General features: G+C 37.4%; 1 long non-coding RNA gene across 1 annotated transcript; it reads right to left on the bottom strand.

Moving 5' to 3' along the window:
- Positions 1-11,135: 11,135 nt before the first annotated feature.
- LOC128092855 (uncharacterized) lies at positions 11,136-12,435 on the bottom strand. Its single transcript, XR_008212045.1, has 2 exons — positions 12,296-12,435; positions 11,136-12,071 (listed from the first exon to the last, which is right to left on the bottom strand). It is a non-coding gene; the product is annotated as an uncharacterized LOC128092855 (long non-coding RNA).
- Between the last annotated feature and the right edge of the window lie 386 nt (positions 12,436-12,821).

Raw genomic sequence — 12,821 nt, forward strand, 5'->3', positions numbered from 1 at the left:
TGCAAGGAACCCTGTCATGTGACATATCAAAATTCATTAAATTTAAAACTGTGGCCATTGTATGTGATGCCAATGCACTCTGGCCCCACTTGGCCACTTTGGAACCGGTCACCGGTTACCGGTGGTCACTGAGGACATTTCGGAATGTGCAAGGAACCCTGCCTTGTGACATATCAAAATTCATGAAATTCAAATCTTTGGCCATTTTATGTGATGCCAATGTAATTCGGCCCCACCTGGCCACTTTGGAACCGGTCACCGGTTACCGGTGGTCACTGGGGACATTTCGGAATGTGCAAGGAACCCTGTCATGTGACATATCAAAATTCATGAAATTCAAATCTTTGGTCATTTAATGTGATGCCAATGTAATCTGGCCCCACCTGGCCACTTTGGAACCGGTCGCCGATTACCGATGGTCACTGGGGACATTTCGGAATGTGCAAGGAACCCTGTCATGTGACATATCAAAATTCATGAAATTTAAAACTGTGGCCATTTAATGTGATGCCAATGTAATCTGGCCCCACCTGGCCACTTTGGAACCGGTCACCGGTTACCGGTGGTCACTGGGGACATTTCGGAATGTGCAAGGAACCCTGTCATGTGACATATCAAAATTCATGAAATTCAAATCTTTGGCCATTTTATGTGATGCCAATGTAATTTGGCCCCACCTGGCCACTTTGGAACCGGTCACCGGTTACCGGTGGTCACTGGGGACATTTCGGAATGTGCAAGGAACCCTGTCTTGTGACATATCAAAATTCATTAAATTTAAAACTGTGGCCATTGTATGTGATGCCAATGCACTCTGGCCCCACTTGGCCACTTTGGAACCGGTCACCGGTTACCGGTGGTCACTGGGGACATTTCGGAATGTGCAAGGAACCCTGCCTTGTGACATATCAAAATTCATGAAATTCAAATCTTTGGCCATTTTATGTGATGCCAATGTAATTTGGCCCCACCTGGCCACTTTGGAACCGGTCACCGGTTACCGGTGGTCACTGGGGACATTTCGGAATGTGCAAGGAACCCTGTCATGTGACATATCAAAATTCATGAAATTTAAAACTGTAGCCATTGTATGTGATGCCAATGTACTCTGGCTCCATCTGGCCACCTTGGAACCGATTACCGGTCACTGCGGAAGAATTCTGAATTTACAAAGGTCCCAGTTATGTGATGTTCAAAAATGCTTAAAATAAATTAAAAATACATTCATAAATTTAGTAAAACCAACATTCAAAAACTTGACATGAGCATTTCGGAAACGTTAATTGGGTACCGATCGTTACTTTACAAAAATACAACGAAAACTTAAATTAAATACAAAAAGACCTAAGGGATTTCTTGTACAGTCCAGACTCGATTGTCTGATGAACTAATAATAGAATAATCGATAATTCGTATAATAAAGCCATAATTTTTTTGTCTCATTAATAACTCCAATTACAATAAAGTGATTAATTACAATAAAAGGATTTATCTTTGTAAATGCAGATGATCAAACACTTTAATTTGACGCAAATAGAGTCATAGAGAGTTGAATTGAAAATTAAAAAAAACACCGAAATTCCTAAAATACTCAACAAAATAAAAATCTTTAAAAACTTCAAAAACTCAAACTATTAAAAATACGCAAAATAAATTAAATACTTCACAAACTCAAAATAATTGAAATACGCAAAATACATAAAATAAATAAAATGCTCATAAAACTTAAAATACTTGAAATACCAAAAATACTTTTTTTGTATACTTTATTATAGAGTTTTAAACTCTTTACTTAAAGTAATTAAAATTCTTAGAATACTTAAAATACTTCAAATACTTCAAATACTTTAAATACTTTAAATACTTTAAATACTATAAATACTTTAAATACTTTAAATACTTTAAATACTTTAAATACTTTAAATACTTTAAATACTTTAAATACTTTAAATACTTTAAATACTTTAAATACTTTAAATACTTTAAATACTTTAAATACTTTAAATACTTTAAATACTTTAAATACTTTAAATACTTTAAATACTTTAAATACTTTAAATACTTTAAATACTTTAAATACTTTAAATACTTTAAATACTTTAAATACTTTAAATACTTTAAATACTTTAAATACTTTAAATACTTTAAATACTTTAAATACTTTAAATACTTTAAATACTTTAATTACTTTAAATACTTTAAATACTTTAAATACTTTAAATACTTTAAATACTTTAAATACTTTAAATACTTTAAATACTTTAAATACTTTAAATACTTTAAATACTTCAAATACTTTAAATACTTTAAATACTTTAAATACTTTAAATACTTTAAATACTTTAAATACTTTAAATTCTTTAAATACTTTAAATACTTTAAATACTTTAAATTCTTTAAATTCTTTAAATACTTTAAATACTTTAATAACTTTCAATAAATTAAATACTTTAAATACTTTAAATACTTAAAATGCTATTAATACTTTAAATACTTTAAATACTTTAAATACTTAAAATACTTTAAATACTTGAAATACTTGAAATACTTCAAATACTTTAAATACTTTAAATACTTTAAATACTTTAAATACTTTAAATACTTTAAATACTTTAAATACTTTAAATACTTTAAATACTTTAAATACTTTAAATACTTTAAATACTTTAAATACTTTAAATACTTTTAATACTTTTAATACATTAAATACTTTAAATACTTTAAATACTTTAAATACTTTAAATACTTTAAATACTTTAAATACTTTAAATACTTTAAATACTTTAAATACTTTAAATACTTTAAATACTTTAAATACTTTAAATACTTTAAATACTTTAAATACTTTAAATACTTTAAATACTTTAAATACTTTAAATACTTTAAATACTTTAAATACTTTAAATACTTTAAATACTTTGAATACTTTAAATACTTTTAATACTTTAAATACTTTAAATACTTTAAATACTTTAAATACTTTAAATACTTTAAATACTTTAAATACTTTAAATACTTTAAATACTTTAAATACTTTAAATACTTTAAATACTTTAAATACTTTAAATACTTTAAATACTTTAAATACTTTAAATACTTTAAATACTTAAAAAGCTTTAAATAATTATAATACTTAAAATACTGAAAAAACTTAAAATACTTAATATACTTAAAATACTCAAAATACTTGAAATACTTGAAATACTTTAAATACTTAAAATACTCAAAATACTTGAAATACTTGAAATACTTTAAATACTTAAAATACTTTAAGCACTTTTAATATATAAAATACTTTGAATACTTTAAATACTTTAGATACTTGAAATAATTAAAATACTTTAAATACTTGAAATACTTAAAATACTTAAAATACTTAAAATACTTAAAATACTTAAAATACTTAAAATACTTAAAATACTTCGAATACTTAAAACACTTAAAATACTTAAAATACTTAAAATACTTAAAAAACTTTAAATACTTAAAATACATAAAATACTTAAAATACTTAAAATACTTAAAATACTTAAAATACTTAAAATACTTAAAATACTTAAAATACTTAAAATACTTTAAATACTTAAAATACTAAAAATACTTGAAATACTTAAAATACTTAAAATACTTAAAATACTTAAAATACTTAAAATACTTAAAATACTTAAAATACTAAAAATACTTGAAATACTTAAAATACTTAAAATACTTAAAATACTTAAAATACTTAAAATACTTAAAATACTTAAAATACTTTAAATACTTTAAATACTTTAAATACTTTTAATACTTTAAATACTTTAAATACTTAAAATACTTAAAATACTTAAAATACTTAAAATTCTTAAAATACTTAAAATACTCAAAATCTTTCAAGTTCTTGAAATATTAAAATACCTATAAAAAATTAATTGCTTAAAATTATTTAAAAGCTTAACAAACTTTAAACACTTCAATTATTTCAAATACTTGAAATACTTGAAAACTTTAAAAACATTTAATATTAAAATACCTGAACAAATGAATATACTTAAAAAATAAATATTTCAAATACTTAACATATTTTTAATACTTACAATATTAAAATACCTGGAAAAAATTAAATGCTTAAAATTATTTCAACACTCAACAAACTCTAAACACTTGAAATATTTAATATACTTGAAATACTTAGATACTTTTAAAAGTCACAATATTAACATACCTGTTAAAATAAAAATTCCTAAATTCATTAGCATACTTAACATACCTAAAAATAATAATATTTCAAAAAACTTAAAAGTCTTTACAAAATTAAAGTACCTAAGAAAATTGAAATGCTGAAAATTATTAAAATACGTTATTAACTTCAAATACTTTAAATATGTTAAATCCACTGTACTTTAAAATAATATGCTTACAATATTAAAATCATTAAAATTATTAACATACTTTACCTATGTCCCCATTTTTAGCTCAAAACAAAGCACCGAAATGTCACTCAGCGCATCCACGAGAACCGATAAAAAAAACGGGATTTTTTCGTTTCCAAAACCAAAACAAACCTCACTGTCTGTCACACGCGTAGAATGCTCCGGCAATTGACAAAAAACCGAGATCCCTACGAGTCCACGACCAAGAAACTGTCACACGCGGAGATAAAACACGGGAACTGTCTTATGGACCATGTTCCCCTTGATTCGACAATCGAAACAAACCGGGAACTGTTCTGTCTCTTATTTACCTTGTAACTCCTCCTGCCGCTCGGCCCTCCTTCTGCCGCCTGGTCCTCCTCCCGCGCTCGTTCCTCCTCCTGCCACTCGGTCCTACTCTTGCTGCTCGGTCCTCCTCCTGCCATTCGGCCCTCCTCTTGCCACTCGGTCCTACTCTTGCCGCTCGGTCCTCCTCCTGCCGCCCGGTCCTCCTCCCGCGCTCGGTTCTCCTACTGCCACTCGGTCCTCCTCCTGCCGCCCGGTCCTCCTCCCGCGCTCGGTTCTCCTACTGCCACTCGGTCCTCCTCCTGCAGCTCGGTCCTCTTCCTGCTAGCCCTTGGCTCCGTTGCCATTTCCAACGGAACGGCCGCAGATCTTTTCCCGGTTCCGGTGGACAGCACCTCCAAATCCCGGGTCCGCAAATCACGGTCACTTTTACCGGCAAACACAACAGGACGCGACAAGTCACAACGCGATTGACTTCGTGGCAAATAAACACGCGGCTGAACTGGCAAGCGAAAAACAAACTTGACAGTTCGAACGAAACTGTTCTTGATTGATCAAGATCACTCGTCATAAACATGGATACAAATTCATAAACCCATGAATGTTATGCACGAATTCATGCATTTTATTCATGAAAACATGTAAACTTTCATGAAATCATGAAAAACATGATTCATAAATTCGCGAATAAAATTTTACGACGTAAAATTTACGCATGCATAAATAATCGTAAAATCATGAATATTTTTCATGAATTCATGAAGTTTAGTCATGACTTCATGAAAATCAGTCATGAAATCATGAATAGTGATATGCATGATTTCATGAAGGAAAATTCATGAATATTCGTAAAAATATGTTTGCCATGAATTAAATTCATAAATTCGTGCATTTTTATGCACGATTTCATGAATAAAATTCATGAAATCATGAAAGGTATCACGAAATCATGCACAAAATTATTCACGAATTCATGAATCGAAATTCACGATTTCTCGCACACTTTTTTTTCCGTGAAGCTAGTAACTTTTAAAGTGATTTTGAAATTGCATCTTGAAATTAAAAGCTTAAAAGCATCTCGCAGATTATTTAGAAAACTCATCGTTAACCAAAATTCTCATCATCCTTCAAATCCCTTTCCACACATCGATCTCACCCGTCAACACCCAGTCGTCACTCACTTGGCCACCACCACCGATGCGCGATGATGCTCACAGTAGGCCATGTTTCAAATTTAATTAACAGCCCCTTTGCGGTTTGCGCGCTGCACGTGTTCACACTACTCCTCTCCACCCGCATGCTGCGATCTGACACCCCCCTGCTCATATCTGCGATGACCGATCCTTGACACCTCAGCGCCCACTGTCGACGGTCGACGTGGCCTACTACGGCGTACAGAGTACTAATTACACAGTTCGGTTGTCAGTGAAAACGAATAAAAGAAAATTTAACGGTTCTCTGGTATCACTCGCCGATATCGTATAACATCCGTCACCGCAACCCATTCCGTCCAAATGCTACTCTGCGGTTCCGACCAACAAAAAAAAAAGAATGTGCACATTTTTCACGCCAACTACCGGTTGCTAATGAAGCATGCTAATTACGAAGATAAATAATGAAAACCACGAGCCCTGCTGGTGAAAAATGAAAGCCAGGAAGTGTAATTTCGGCGTGTCAGTTTATCCAGGGTGTGGTCCCATTAGTCGAAAGAATGGGCCAAAACCTCAGATTCCTGCCCACATTCCGTATTTATATTTAAAGTTACATCATCACCCGGCTCTCGCACAGCTGGACATCGTCGTCCGGGCGGACACCCATGGGGATGCGTTGCGTTCAACCCCGAGATGGGAGGAGAGTTCATATAAAACGGTCAAACCCAATTATCTCACTTGCAGTATTTTTGCAGAGTTCTTCATGAAGCTGAGCTGCACAAAAAAAAACAGGACCGAAATGAAATCTGACATAATACACGTCACACACACACGTACCATTTAATAATGGAAACATGCACACATTCCGTATAAGCTGTTTATGTTCTTGCGGTTTTCCGAGTGATAAACGCTTGTGGTCAGCTCGAGCAGTCAGCAGGTCGTAACAGAATCAAAGGTGGCGGTGGCGGTTCTCTAAACACAGTCAGCTGAAACCACCCCGACGACGACGACGATCCAAGTAGGTCCAAGTCAATGAAAACACACACGGTTGCTCGATGCCTGCTTGGACCGGGTCGTCGGAGCGGTGTGTTTTGAAAAATTAGCCCAAAAACTACAATTTTGGAGCGTTTCGGCTACCGTGTGTGGGGTAATTAGTTTGTTTTGGTATGATTTCTCGTGGTTTTCTGGGTTTGGAGCTGCCTTACCGCAATTGACATACGAGAAACTGTGAGAGCATTTTGGTAAGGCAGAGATGTAGTTTGGACTCTTCTCGAATTAGCGTTCCGTTTAACTCTGCAATTCGCACACTTTACACGCTGTTTTGTTGCAATTTTGAGGTTCAACCCTGCTCATCATCGCACATGACGTTTACCGACCACGAGGACAATGTCGACAGTGCAGAAGGTTTTTACTATAATTGTTATATTTTCTTAATGTGGAATGTACACGAAGCGAGCGATATTTTTGCGGTGGCGGCGGCGGCAGTCGTTTGCTACTGCACTGCAAGTAAATGAACTCACGTGTAGCGTTTTATTATGAATGTGGTTTCCTCGAAAGGCTAAATTTATGATGATTTGCATGTCTCGTGTGAGGGATGCTGCAGATTCAAGTGTGCAGCTCTTCCGAGCGGTACAGAATTGGCTGGCGATGTAGCGATACGCAGAGAGTGCAATAATTGGGAGAAGGTGAAAATCAAACAATCTCTACTCGGCTCCGTGTGCGCTGGATCCAGCTAGTCCTAGCCCTGGATAAAGTGCAGTGGCATCGTTATCATGCAAAGCAGACCCAGGAAAGGTACAATACTTCCCACATCGACATCGTTCCGAAGAGGAGGACGACAGGACAGTGTGCAGTGCATTCCTTTGTGCAGTATAAACCACTTAATCATGTCCCGAGTCGAGTTTGGGTTCGTGTAAAATGAAAATATCAGCAAAATGTAGATAGGTATCTAATCGTACAAATGTTATTGCAATGTACTCCGAGCTCCGAGCATAAGAGAGTGCCATCATCAGCCAAAGTGCAGTACGGTGCACAGCTCCAGAGTTACACGGAGGAGAAAAATTCAGAGTACAAGAACGAAACCAGCAGCAAAAAAAAAAAACCTACAATAAATACACACCACACCGAGAGTATCCAATTTCAGATCTCGTTTGTAGGAGGAGGACCAGCATTACAGCTAGTAGGCCGTGTAAAGAGAGTTGGCCATGGATGGAACAAGTGGCTCTCGGTCTCGTGGTTCGGTATCACACAGCCAGCAAGGTCTCCTTGGATATCGAGGGTGCGCGCACTTTTGTCTTGTCCAATTTCTCCTTCATTAATTTAAATAATCGAACTCGGGGCTCGGAGTCTCCGGGGGTGTTTATCGGAATCCAGCGAGCGATTTCTGGAGACCTCGGGAGCTCCTCGCGGAGATAACGGCGGCGATAAACGCGCTGAAAGAGCTCACGAGGCGCACGATGTGATATCATTTCTTTGCACACAAGTTGCACTTGCACATCTCTCTGCGATGCGATACGGGCTGTACAATCGGTAGCTTGCAATCGCCTTCTAAATATTTTGCAGAGCACGCCAAAACGAGCACGTGTAATGTGCATTGTTGAGATGGGGGTGACAAATAAAAATAAAAAAAAGATATCAAAAAATCTAAAAATCTAAAAATCCATTAATCTAAAAACTTTAGAATCACTTTATTAAAAAATATTTAAAAATCTCACAAATTCAAATTCATACAGTCTGTTAAAATCAAGAATCGAACTTTGACTTACATTAATTCGCTGTCCATTTAGCCAAGCATTTCGCGCACTTTACACACTGTATATGGCTGAGTTTTCATCAATTGTCTTGAATCCGATGCAAGTTCGCATGAATACTATTTTAGATTTAGATTTATTTTAGTCGTTATTTTTGTGAGATCAAGAGCATACCTACCGAACAAACCTTTCTCTGCTTCGATCACAACCAGGTAAGCCACCTACCTTAATCCGGGAGTCTTTCGTGTTAGCCAAAGCGTCGTCGCGCGAGCAAATAAACAAATAAAACAATTTTAATGACCTCTCCCCCGTTCCCTCCACCAACGCAATTGATCTTCCAATTTCTGCACGAAGTGCGCTTGTTTTGTATAAACATATTGTACTTTTTGTACTCTCGTTTGGACTTCGCAACTATTGTGTAGCGTCCGTTGTTATCTGAATCTCGCTGGTATAACGATTTCGTTTACGGGGGAGGTCTCGCGCGACAATTTCGCGTCGTCCAGTTGGTACGCACACGTTCGACTTTATTAAGATGTTGAACAAGCGCGCTCAATTTATGTAGAAACACGACAACATCGATCGCGACGCCGCCACAAGGAGACTTTTCCGAGGGAGTCCCGCGTGATCCCGCGTGATTTCGAGCGGATGATAACGGAACGATGGTCTGCGTTTTGCTAACAAGACAGCATTCGCGATCCTGGCTTCGTTTGGTGTGGAGAAATTGACTGGGTGGCGACTTGAGCTTTAGAACTGCTTTTGGAAAATGTTGATCAAAATTGAATTTAGTCAAGTCAGTCAAGTCAGTCAAGTCAGTCAAGTCAGTCAAGTCAGTCAAGTCAGTCAAGTCAGTCAAGTCAGTCAAGTCAGTCAAGTCAGTCAAGTCAGTCAAGTCAGTCAAGTCAGTCAAGTCAGTCAAGTCAGTCAAGTCAGTCAAGTCAGTCAAGTCAGTCAAGTCAGTCAAGTCAGTCAAGTCAGTCAAGTCAGTCAAGTCAGTCAAGTCAGTCAAGTCAGTCAAGTCAGTCAAGTCAGTCAAGTCAGTCAAGTCAGTCAAGTCAGTCAAGTCAGTCAAGTCAGTCAAGTCAGTCAAGTCAGTCAAGTCAGTCAAGTCAGTCAAGTCAGTCAAGTCAGTCAAGTCAGTCAAGTCAGTCAAGTCAGTCAAGTCGCCACCCTGCAATCATTCGAGAGCAGCACATTACAGTTGTAATTAGGTGCTTTTTACGGTCGTCGTCTTTAGCGAGCGATCGCTCAATTTGGAAGTGAGATTCACGGTTGCCTGGTCTGGTTTTGCATGCCCAACGCTGGGTGGCATTCGCCAGCTGCTTTCACGGTCATGTTCCACGAAAGACTCCCGTTTATAATTTCAGTTCAAGAAATGACACCTTGTTAAAGGGAATCGTCATTTTCGCTGGAAAAACGCAAAGAAACAAGACGAAAGTAATAAGTGAAATCGATTTAGAGCTACTTAACAAGATGCACATCGACGTTGTCTTCGCCGTCGTTCCGGTTGGCAGAAGGTCACCGCGAAGAATGGCCCGAGCAAAAACGGTATATTTAGCGAACAGAAGGCCAGATGCTCCGATACAACGCCCATCTCCTGTAAATACCCATCGAAGCTGACAGTCAGTTCGACGGGAACCATTTATCGAGATGTTACGAGAGGCAAACATTAAAACAACAATTATAATTACAACTAATCTTAATGGCATCTCTCGCACTTTCGGGTCAGACCACACCCGTGGCGAAATGTTCATCCTTTTCCGTTCCCTTTTTCTACAACACTCAAAATGCCAAAGTTCAATCTCTAGAAAAAATAAATAATAAAAATGCAAATGTAAATCAGCGAAAGCAAAAAAAAAAAAAAAAAATACTGGTGTAATCATTTCTACATCTCTCGCCGGTAATAATTGCGCGTGGTGCGATGCTCTCGACAGCAGAACCCTTTTTTCCCGCGATTTTTCCCCTTTTTCATTTTCACGATTCGAGATGATCACCGAGCGAGGGAGCTATGCATTATTGCTCGGCACCCTTTCGACCACCTTGCACGTCATCATAGTAGGCCACGGACTTGGTGTCTGCTGTTGGGTATGAATTTACATGCGACCTTTTTTGCTTCCAGGAAAAATGCTCATCTAGTTGGCCGGGCCGCGGCGGACTCAAGTGGAAAGTTGGTGTTTCAGGAAAAAAAAGATTGGCTTGGCCTACTGTGCCGCGAGTAGGAGTTTGGAGTGGTCCAAAATTTCGATCCTAACTAGAACTGTGTAGTCGGAGCAATAGTCGGAGTCGGTGGAATCGGGTACTTTTGAGGAATCGAAGTCAGAGTTGGCAAATTTGAGAAGCTGGAGTCGGAGTTAAAGTCGACAAATGCCCAACAGTTGAAGTCGGAGTTAAATTCGGAGAGGTCGTTTTTTTGGAGAGCTGGAGTTGAAGTTGGAGTCGTTAAATTTTCAGAAGTTTTAGTCGCAGTCTGGTGAACGGCCCGAGCGGTTTAGGCTTTCAGGATTTTTGTGATATTTACTTGTAGAGTCAAAACAGATCAGTAAACTTCACTTATTTGTATATTACACTTTTTAAAGATTACATTTTTGCGGTAACACTCTCAACTTTTACGCGCACGATCACATCACTCAACTATTTGTTGCTAATTTCATTAAGACCTTCGTCGAGCCAATTCTCTACGTTGAAGCCAGACTTGTCCTCCAGACCTCTTCGCCGAGCCATGCCAGACCCGAACTCCTAAGTCCCGGGTGGACTCTTCACGGCGGCTAAGTCTCGGCGGACTCTTCACAGCGGCTAAGTCCCGGCGGACTCTTCACAGCGGCTAAGTCCCGGCGGACTCTTCACAGCGGCTAAGTCCCGGCGGACTGCGGCCTCCACCGCTAAGTCCGGCTGGACTGGGGCCTCTGCTACTGGTGGCTGCTGGCGGGTCCGGCTGGTCTGGGGCTTCTTCAGGATCTGGAACTGGACTGGGCTTGAACTGGCTGGAACTGACTGGAACTAATTCGAACTAATTGCCCTCCTCAAGAATTTTGGGGTTTTTATAGTCAGTCCCCGAAAACTCTACTAAATTTTGTTCTACTAAAAGTGGTCCGTTTCGATGAGAAGCATCGATGAACCTCATGAATTAAATTATGCAGACCTCTGCAATTTTTCATGACTTTCCGTATGGTGTAGTGAGTACACTTCAAAATCGGAAGTCATGGGTTCGAACCATTGTCGTGAAACTTTAAATTATGTTATTGGAATATCAAAATTATGTTCCTAAAACATTCTCAAAAATGTTGGTCAATAATGAGAAGGTCGAATTCTCCATTGAACGAACATGCCAATGAATTTGGTTAAGCCACACCCTCAATTTCCCCTGTGGAAAAACATCGCACATTCATAATTGAAAGCTTAACCATTTTTTTGATTGCCTAACAATTGGCGAAATTTAATAAAGGGCTTTTCAGGTGAGGATGACTCATGATCCACACCTGTAAAAAACGAAACTATTGGCACTACGCCCCCCGGGGCATGGCCTTCCTCTAACGTGGGATTTCTGCTCCAGCGCCTCTGACGAGACAGGAGAAACCGGGACCGACGTTTTACTTCACCATCCGATAGAAGCTCAGTGGATAAGGCGGGAATCGAACCCGCGTCTCATAGCATCATCGGGATCGGCAGCCGAAGCCGCTACCCCTGCGCCACGAGACCCAACCTGTACATAAGCTTAATTATTTGTCGCGCAACGCGAGTCGACGGGTAAAATTATTTATGCTTGCGTAAGCGCGCATGGTCAGAACTGTGGTGAGGTTCGAAAAATGGACAAATTTAATGATTTAAATTTGAGGTCGCTGCACTGGTCAAACAATGAAGATACGTCTACAAATACTTCAATTGTTTTATTTTTAAGATATCACTACAAATCTAAGAATGTTTTAATTCATACTCATTCAGTGATGCTTCCCTGTATCCAATCTAATTTGTAATAATTTTATTCTTTTTTGTTTCAAAGATCTTTCAGCTAGCAGAACAAACGATTATTCAAATTCTGCGAATGCGTTGCATCTATTTGACAAAAAATAGAACGCCTGTTGCGTTTGTTACGCCCTTTAAATCCAGCAAACATTGTTCAATGCAAAAGTACCACTTATACTTAATAACACGTTGCAAGCCAGTTGTTCGAACAGTTCCAACAAAAAACGACAATTACTTTGTGATGAATGTTTCCGGTTGTTTTCTCT

This window comes from Culex pipiens, chromosome 2 (assembly GCF_016801865.2).
Source record: "Culex pipiens pallens isolate TS chromosome 2, TS_CPP_V2, whole genome shotgun sequence".
Taxonomy (NCBI): domain Eukaryota; kingdom Metazoa; phylum Arthropoda; class Insecta; order Diptera; family Culicidae; genus Culex; species Culex pipiens.